Consider the following 10,000-nt stretch of genomic DNA (forward strand, 5'->3'; position numbering starts at 1 on the left):
CCGATTTGTACTTCAGTTGTATTCTTCCTCTGTCCAATCCTGTGGTTTACATCTTTAATTCTTTCTGTCTCTTCTTTTCTGTTTCGGGTCTGTCTTTGGCAGAAATAGCAGCTGCCATGAGTTTGTGCAGTCCTGCAGACTACACACACACACGCACCCGGCAGTCACAATTCATCACCTCAGCGCTGCTGCGCTCCAGCCTCGTCCTCCGGTTCCTGTTTAGATTCAAAATGGATTTGTGTCCATGTCTGTGTGCGTGTGTATGTGAGACAGTGTGTGTGTGGTGATGCCTGTGAAGTATCAACCTTTTAACTCAAGTCAAACCTCTCTCTGTGTCTGTTAATTAATCCACCTCCCTGCCACGCAAGCTCATCTATTTTTCTGTGTCATTTGAAAGTGAAAAAAGAGTACCCTGAAGGAAAACAGTAAAGGGGAAATTCTAATGGCAGAGTCCTGATGTTCTAATGGGCGGGAGAACTCCGGTTCTGCACACAGTACTGCAGGTCCTCGCTGAACACAAACAATGGGGGTGGACTAAGAAAAGAGCCCAGGGTCTCACGTTTCCTCAGCCACTGCAGAGGCATATGTGTGTGTGTGTGTGTTGGTATGTTTGTGTATGTGTGTGTGTGTGTGTGTGTGTGTGTGTGTGTGTGTGTGTGTGTGTGTGTGTGTGTGTGTGTGTGTGTGTGTGTGTGTGTGTGCCAACATGCAGGTGCCTCAGAAAGCTAGGGCTGAGCGGGGGGAGAGACCAAGAACACATCTAGCACTCAACGCCTACCTTCAGCAAAACATTACAACAGCACGGAGCGCTACACTCAAGACATAACAAAAGGTGATTGAGAGAGATAGAGAGAGACATTGCACAACTTTGCGATAGGGCACCCTGCCGGAAGAGGGGTGGGGATTCCATCACCCAGACAGTCTGGTGAGAACCTGTTACCGACCTGTGAAGCAGCATATACCCCTCTCACAAGGCGCGGTGACTTTCCCATACCCACCATAAACACACACACACACACTTTCTGGAAATGTGTTACAGGTGTGTGTGTGTGTGTGTGTTTGTGTAGATGAATATCTCTCATGTGGTAGGTGCTCTGACTCATTAATGTGAACTGACTATAATAAAATGTGTTTTTATTATAAATCAGTGGTGAAATCTCAAGCACTGGCCTACTGGCTCAGGGATTTAAACCATTAAGTACTATCTATTGGTCATAAAAAGCACAGGGGGAAACCCACTTGGAACAGTTTGGCTGGATCATCTCTGAGGACCACACAATTGGCCTAGCCCAGACTTAGTGCAGATATACTATGCCACGCTAATTAAACAGACAGCTTTTACTGCAGTTGAGTCACATGCATGACAGTAAGGTTGGAATGGAAATAGGAGTAACATATCCCTGGGAGCAAGACAGGCGTCCATGTTTAATCACTGGGTCAGAGCCTACTGTTTCCATCAGCACTGTCTCTATAAAACTCCTCGGAGACCTGAACCTCCTCCTGCTGTGATTTCAGGGTGGTCCTCTGCACCCCAGTGTCACTCTCTGACAGCCCAGTGTCAGATTTAGGGTGGTGTGTTTGTATGTGTTTTAGTCCATGCTGGCTGGGGGTGAAATGAGGCCATACTCTCAGCAAACACACAACCATACGTGAAACTCAGGTTTGGGCAAGTGTGACACTGTGCAAGGTGTAGGTTCTGGTGTGTGTGTGTGTGGTGTGTGCATGTGTGAGGGAGTAACACAGAACGGTCAACTTTCCACTTGGGTTGGGCAATTCCAACTGAGATTTGACACTGTCTGACCCGAGAGGAATGGCTATTGTCACTGAGGTCCAGACCAGTGCCTGACCAATCTTGTGCAACCTCCAAACCACTCCTCTGGCCTCAGTTCATATTCCTGTCATATGTCATATTTATGGATGTGACACATATATCTCAAGATAAAAATATGATCTGTATTTGTATAAAGATTATTTGTATACCGATGTTGTACTCAATCTAGTGGTGCCACGGAAATGCCATCTCTAACTAGTTTGTGTCACCACAGACATGTCTGAGATTGAGGTTCCACGTTTGTTCAGTCACTTTACATATTAAAAACCGAACAGCTGGGCGGTTGCCCAAGACCACATTCTTGCATAACAGAGTGCTGTTCACTTTGAATTCAGATCAGGTCATCAATCCTCAGTGGAATCTACACTGATTTCAAAGGAACAGCATGACCTTCTCGCTAAGAAACTTCAGGAGCAGCACAAACTCGGTCCTGTACATTTTGGTGCATTGCACTGTAACCTACTGTAGCTTACATGATAACAGCATTTTTGAGTGTCTACACAGCTACACCTTGAGGAATACCTCATAGCTCGTGGTACCAAGAAGGAAAAGGTCAAAGCATGTAACAATGTAACAACAAACACACATCTACAATGATACATTATTGTTCTGGTGTAGGGCTACATATTCTCTCTCTAGAACATTCAAGAAAGGTGGAGTTGGTCGTTACTGTTGGCCATCTGAAATATCAAACGCATTAAATTGTTGACAGCTGACCATCACTGCGGGAATTTACTGGGGGAAAGAGAATGGTCATAGCCCAAATAGCAGTGCTTTTCTGTTAGCCTCAGAGACCTCGCCGTGCATCTTGATATTGCTTAGTCAGACTGCACTGAACAGGCTAATACACGTTTATCGTCTGTGTATTCACTCGTCTACAAGGCCAGGAATGACTGCACACACACAAACTAACGTAATAACACAAAGGCTTGTAATATCACCGAATAAGCTACAGAAAACGAAAGGGGTCTCCTACATTCATCAAATCCAAGGCATGGATATCCGCCTGGGAGGATTTCACATTGGTTCCTCGAAATCATCATTCAAAAATATAATAAGGCAACACTAACCTACATGATAACTGTTCAAATTAAGGTTCCCAATATGTTACCCAACCATCTCTTTAAAACGGAAAGCAGACGACCTGGGCAGAATACCCACCATGGCAAAGTAAATCAGCAGACATCACCACACTGTCAACGTTTGGTTATTTTAGCAACTACAACAGCTTAGCAAACAAGCACGGACGGAACTTGGTATGCAAACTCTGTCCTCGCATGCATATGCTGTCACGGCTAATATCAGCGTAAATTGTTTCCAGAATCACAGTAGAGGGATTTTTGCCCTGAGATAACCAATGCTGCATTTTCAGTACACAATGTCACGATTGTTTCCGCAATAAAGCACATTTCTGCAGCATCTCGTTGACTGGACTGGCTGAGATTACATAGCAAGTTTCCTCTAAAAGCATCGTTATAGCAAGGATTGGCTGCCTCTGCTGGCGAAAACGCTGAAGCTAACAATATTACAAGGGACTAATGATGGTTACTCATGTAATGTTGCTATTTTCCTTTGGTCTCTGTAACAAAAGTTTAACATGCGGTTGATTGAACAGAAATGATCTTCGAATAGAAAATCCATATTCGTTTTATAGCCAATCTACTGACAGATGCAAAGCCTTCGATGAAAGCGGCGCTGAGACAGACCATAGAACGGACGTGATTACCTTGTAGATTTCAGCGTCCCTTCAACATGAATTCTGCAACTCGATCAAAAAAACCTCCGATCTGTATTAATCCAAGCACAATATCTTAGATCCGAGGTAGAGTGGTTTCCCGGCCTAAAACACCGACAGCATCCATTCCATTGTGGCCGGCGAGGATAGCTGGTAGCCGGGATCCAATTCTGCCCTCCCTCCTTTCGCTCACTGCAAGCAAACCGAGCTGACAACAGTGCCAAGACATCCCATCTCGCCGCTAAACGCGCTTTTTCACAGGGACGTTGGCCTGCTTCCAAGGAGCAGCGCTGCACTATTCAATTCATCGGGGGAGCGACTCCTTGCATTCAGCCGACCCCCCTCCCTCTTCTCCTTTCTCTCCCTGGTGACACCCGGCGCGGCGCGGAGATGTTATGAACACGCAAAAACGACAGAACACAGAGAAGGGACGAGATCCGAGCAGATTACTCGGCGCTTATGACTCTCTTCTAGATATCTCGTAGTTTCGCTCAACAATATCGCCGTTGCACATGTAGGCTGGAAGCGAAAACACAGAGGAGGAGCGGACTAGTTTGGGGGAAGGGACTCCTCTGCCACCACTGGTCATGTGAAACTGCGGACGGGTGCGCTTCAAGGAACCGTCACACAGCCCACTACTGCCCGACATCTGGATTTGCAGACGTTGAGCCAAAATAATTTGGGAAACAGTTCACTCACACACACGCTCTCTTTCTTCCTCCCTCTATCCGTTTCTATTTCGGACTCCCCCTCTCTCATGTTTAGCTCGCGTGGAAAACCGTTAAAAAGAAAGACGTTAAGAAAGGGAGTATCTCTCTCTCTCCCTTTCTTTCTCGCAATGTCAGTGTTCATGTTTATGCTCTCAAGTTTTCAACGGTCATTCAATCACACATTTGCATGATAACTCCAAAAAGTTTGTAATTCAACGCTTTGTTTAACATAGAAACATTCAACAAAGGTGCAATATAAAGCTAGAATATCATTAAATAAGCACTGCCATTGTGTACAACTAAATGAGCTCTAGGTTTATGACAGTAAGTAGACTGGTGCGTGTGTCAAAACAAAAGGATAGCAAGGAAAGAGAGCCTGTGCTTTATTATCCAGGAGGGTTTATGTGCACGTGTGAGTATGTGAGCGAGAGAGAAAGACAGAGAGAGAGAGAGAACACAGTTGGAGAGCAACATATTCAAGATGCACAACTGCTCCTCTGAAGTCCTAGCAAGGCCCTAAAAACAAAGGCAGACAGTTGTTTTGGAGCAACACAACTATGTGATAAAGCACACAGGATCAGCACTCAGCAACACAAGGCAAAGCCTGATATTTATACACTGAGACCTGCCATTGTCCTGAACCGAAACACACAGCCAGCATGAAACCAGGCCAACTGCTGCAAAGCACACACAATGGCAGCTCTAACATCCTATTATGTTACAGAAAACGACATTACACCAGCCATAACTTAGCATTATAGTCCAGACTGAGCTGTCAGACAATGTCAGCATTCCCCTCATCCCTCTCTCTCTCTCTCTCTCTCTCTCTCTCTCTCTCTCTCTCTCCTCTCCTCCCCCTCTCGGTCTCTGTTTCTCCGGGCGGAAGGCTCTGGCATGACTCGGACACCGGAAACACGGCAGGCCAATTTAAACATCCCCAGATGATCCCTGCGCCAATTCACATCTGAACTTTATTGGCCGTTTCCTCTGAGGAGAGGTTGGGAGCGCCGTCACAAGGACCTGTTGTTTTACAGAGAGGGAGAGTGAGGAGGGGGTAGAGAAGAGAACGAGCGAGAGAGCAAAAGAGATAGTATAGACGGGAGAGAAGAAAAAAGTCACAGAGACACAGAGAAAGGGAGCGTAGAAAGAGAGCGTAGTCCAGGACTGTATGTTTGAAATTAAATGCTACCCGTGATGCACTGGGCTAGTTGAGAAGGGATGGGAATGTCCCAGGCTCACCACGGCTGTGATTGGTGGAAAATGTCAGTTTTAAAATAAACTTCGAATGCGTTCACCTCCTCCTCAAACATACCCCCCCCCCCCTCTCTCTCACACACACCACACACACACACGTCACGCACACGCACACGCACACACACACACACACACACACACACACACACACACACACAACACACCACACACACACACACAACACACACACCACACACACCACTGCTCCTTCCTCAGCACTGGATGTAAAATGCCCCCGATGCAACAGTCATGCATTTACCGGACGGGCTAGCAGCAGACCAGAACCATGATAAAACCCATACACAGCAAGAAGCACTGGGCAACAGAAGAAACAGGAAGAAAGAAGTACAAAAGAGTCTCCTCATACCAAACTCCACTCTCTCTCTTTCTCTCTCTATCTTGCTCTTCTCTCGTCAGAGGGCGGCAATATGTTCCAGTTTAGAAGAAGCTGAGTTTGGGATATTCAACAGTATCATGCCGTGGGTAGGAGCAGAGATGAGGAGAGAGGTCAAAAGAAAGGAGGGTGGTGGGTGGGGGCGATCTGCTTTTATAGGAGGGGAACCTCAGGGCAGGTTTGGAGGTCAAGGCAAAATGGCCAGACGGAGGAAGGGAGGGATGTGGTTAACTGATACAGGTTCTGAAGGGGTATAGGGTTTGTGGCTATCCCTGGGACGGGTTGCGTGTGTGTGTGTGTATGTGTGTGTGTGTGTGTGTGTGTGTGTGTGTGTGTGTGTGTATGTGTGTGTGACCCATATTGCAGGAGCTAAATGTAAACAGGCTGGCCCTTTAATTGATGCAAGATGGTAGAGCTGCTTAAACCTGACCTCATACAGCAGGACTCAGTAGAGACCATATCAAAGGGAGAGACCAGAGACAGAGAGCAGAACACACCACACACCACACACACCACACAGCACAAGCACAGCAATGGGCACGCGCACACACCACACAAACCACACACATTTCATGTCAATTGATTTATGGTTTCTTTAAAAGGCTGATTACATGATCTTTAAACAGAGTCTTATTGGTCTGCTAATGTGAGAACACTCTGCTGAGTTTATGAGGTAACACTGAAGTCTGCATCTTAGAACCTGTGTGGTGTGGTGTGTGTGTGGGTCGACCTGTGTGTGTGTGTGTGTGTGGTGTTCGCGTTGACCCCACCAAACCTCAAACCCATTCTTTGCCCTGAAACAGCGGTCACAGGCAAAGTTCATCTCTGGTTGTGTGACAGTCCCAGACAAAGACAGTCAGGTCTTGTCACACACTCCCCTATCAGAATCCAATCCCTGCACAACACTTTGTCAGCACCTTAACCAAAACCACCAACAGTGCACACATACTCAACAGCCATCTCCTGCCTCTCTCTTTCTCTCTCTGATGTGTGATTCACTACTGAATCAACCATAACTGAAATGAATAGAGTGTATTGAGGGAAGCAGACCCCTTTCAACAAGATCAAAGCCCCCCTGCACACACCCAAAATGAAATCCCAGGGAGGGGAGGTCACAGGGCAGTGCATTGTGGGAAATGGTACACTCTGAGGTTGTTTTGATTCTGTGGTTGACTCCCCGCTCGCCAAGGCTGTGGCCTTGCGAGCTAAGACATATTTCGTTCATTCAGGGATTCACCGGTGTAGTAATTTAGACCCTACAGTGAAGTCAGTGGTGAAATACACAAGCAATTTTTCTAAAAATATCATGATCCTCATACCACACATTTCCTGCTGGCACTTAATTGCTATTGTTGGACCATCTCTCTAAATGCGTAGCTTATAATAGAAACTGGCACCATTGGACGCCGACGTTTAAAGGCAGTAGTTGATGACGTATGAGAAGCTTGAAGTGGTTTTATATGTTATCAATGCCATTTAAGGAGGATCACAATGCCCTGTCAATGTGTATGGTTGGAAACCTAAGCCCTCAGCAAAGCTCAAGCTGGAACAGGATCACACAGGAAGCTGCAGACGGCCTCAGGGGACTTCCCAGAGGTCCTCCCTTAGTCTTAGCCCTTTTGTTGGGATTGTATGTGTCGGAGGGTGTGTGTTTGTGTGTGTGTTTGTGTTTGTGTTTGTTTGTGTATGCGCACATGCAAGTATATGTATGTAGTTCAAAGTATACATGATGTACTGGCAGGTAAAACACACACATAGACACACACACACACAAACAAACAAACAAACAACACACACACAACACACACACACACACACACAGACACACACACACACACACACACACACAGACACACACACACACACACACACACACACACAGACACACACACTTTCTCTCTCTCTCTCTCTCTCTCTCTCTCTCTCTCATATGATTTGTGATGTAGGAGTCATGGTGGCAGGCCTGTGGAGGCAGAGGGCTTTACCTCCAGACGACTCAAGCCCGAGACAATATAGAGGGTAGGGCACTGTAAACCAGCTAAGAATGTTTGGGAGAGAGGGGAGAGACTGGGAAAGTTTTTTTTGTGTGTGTGTGTGTGTGTGTGTGTGTGTGTGTGTGTGTGTGGTGTGTGTGTGTGTGTGTGTGTGTGTGTGTGTGTGTGTGTGTGTGTGCATTCATGGGCTCCTCATGTGTGTGCTGAGAAGAAATGTGTTTCTAGTTATGCCATTAAAAGGAAAAGGAAAAAAGCCCACGCCCCCTCCCACACACCCCTGCATCCATGCTACTTCAAATACATGAGAGCCGTGGGTCTAGCCAGATCTACTTTTGTCTAATTGTACTGCAAGTCCCATATGCAGAGCAGTCAAGGAGACACAGACACACACACACACACACACACATACACACACACACACACACACACACACACACACACACACACACATACACACACACACACACACACACACACACACACACACATACACACACACACACACACACACACACACACACACACACACACACACACACACTCAACTCACTCACACTTTCTCTCTCTCTCTCTCTCACACACACACACTCTCTTTCTCTGCCTTACAACCTGATGGTCTAGCATTATGCTGTATCAGCACTGTACTGATGACATATGTCAGACTCATTAGTCAACATGTGATTGGTAGTTTGTGTGGTGGGCTCTGGGATATAGACCTGTTATGTGATTGGCCCGCTGCATGTCAGTAGTAGCTAATTGGCTGAGCCTGTGTCTACAGAATGCTGAGTCACACCAGCAGTGAATGTGGATAAAGTCCCACATGAACTCAGCTCAACCCAAGATGAATGGTGTATTGCAGGTGTCTGTGTGTGTGTGTGTGTGTGTGTGTGTGTGTGTGTGTGTGTGTGTGTGTGTGTGTGTGTGTGTGTGTGTTTGTGAAAGAGAGAAATAGAGGGAGAGAGAGAGAGAGACCGACAGCAGATTCATCTCTACTGACAGTTTCCAATACATGCAGTACTGTTTTAATATTTGTAGCTGATGTCCTGAAGTGGTGACTAGAATGACAAAGTGTAGTTAAAAGTCAGAGGCGTGCACATGCTTTCACAAAGATACATGTAGACACAAACACACACACACACACACACACACACATTAACTCACACACACTTTGAAACATGTTTCTCCAACACTAAAACTATTACAGTAAAAAATGATTCACTCTCCTCCCCCCTTGTAACAATAATGCGAGATGCAATAACTGGGTCAACACACAACACACACACACACACACACACACACACATAGCCTAGAGTTACATTTGATAGAGGATGCTGTGGAGCAGAGCCAATGTAAACGTCTCTGTGTCTAATGGAACAAAAGGTTTTCAGAGCAGTGTGTCATTGTAATATGTCCCCTGCATGCAGACATACTGCTGAGTCAGAGCCCCTCAGGAGGATCGATTCGACCCCCCCCCCACACACACACACACACACTCTTATCCACACCCCCATGTCCCCCGGTCCTCCCCCCCCGTGCTCGGGGGGCGGTGAGTTGCATCCTCTAACAGTCAAGCCAGATTACCCCTCTCCTCTGTCATTCCTGCTCTCCCCACCCTCCCTACACCTCAGAAAGCTCCGGAACAACACTGCGGTCAGCCATTTTCTTCCCCCCAGCCTGTTTACAAAGGTAACTCTGATGCACATATCGCAGAGCACACAGCACACACCACACAGCACAGAAACACCTTTCACCAACTGTAGTTCACATATTAGCCATCGCTATGGACTATAAATGTGCAAATATACACAAAATAAATCAAAATGGCACAATAATAAATATTCCCCAAAAGTACTACATTATGTGTCATGTGGATGGACTGGCTGAGTTGCCATGAGTGCACAACTGTGTTAGAGATCAAGCGTTGCTTCTCTCCGCTGCCTCCTCTGCTGCTGCAGCTGAGTGGGTGTAACTGGGGCATCGCCGAGAGGGGTGCAATGTGAGTCAGTGGAGCACGGTGCAGTCACGCACATGAATACCCAGGTGAGAGACGCAACTGCTCCTGTTACAGTCTCGCCGCAGTTA

The 10,000-nt window shown here is 46.6% G+C and overlaps 1 protein-coding gene across 11 annotated transcripts in view; it reads right to left on the minus strand.

Annotated features, from left to right (window-relative positions):
* The window catches only part of LOC116220041 (FERM domain-containing protein 4A-like), a 102,697-nt gene that overhangs the window by 56,867 nt on the left and 35,830 nt on the right, over window positions 1-10,000 (minus strand). Inside the window, exon 1 of one of the 11 annotated variants that reach the window (XM_031565201.1) lies at window positions 3,558-4,879. The exons of the other annotated variants lie outside the window; for them this stretch is intronic. The gene's annotated coding sequence lies outside the window, so the exon portion shown is untranslated. Of the gene's footprint in view, window positions 1-3,557; window positions 4,880-10,000 lie in introns of those variants that run through there. 11 annotated transcript variants of the gene reach the window in all.

Source organism: Clupea harengus, chromosome 3 (assembly GCF_900700415.2).
Source record: "Clupea harengus chromosome 3, Ch_v2.0.2, whole genome shotgun sequence".
Lineage (NCBI taxonomy): Eukaryota > Metazoa > Chordata > Actinopteri > Clupeiformes > Clupeidae > Clupea > Clupea harengus.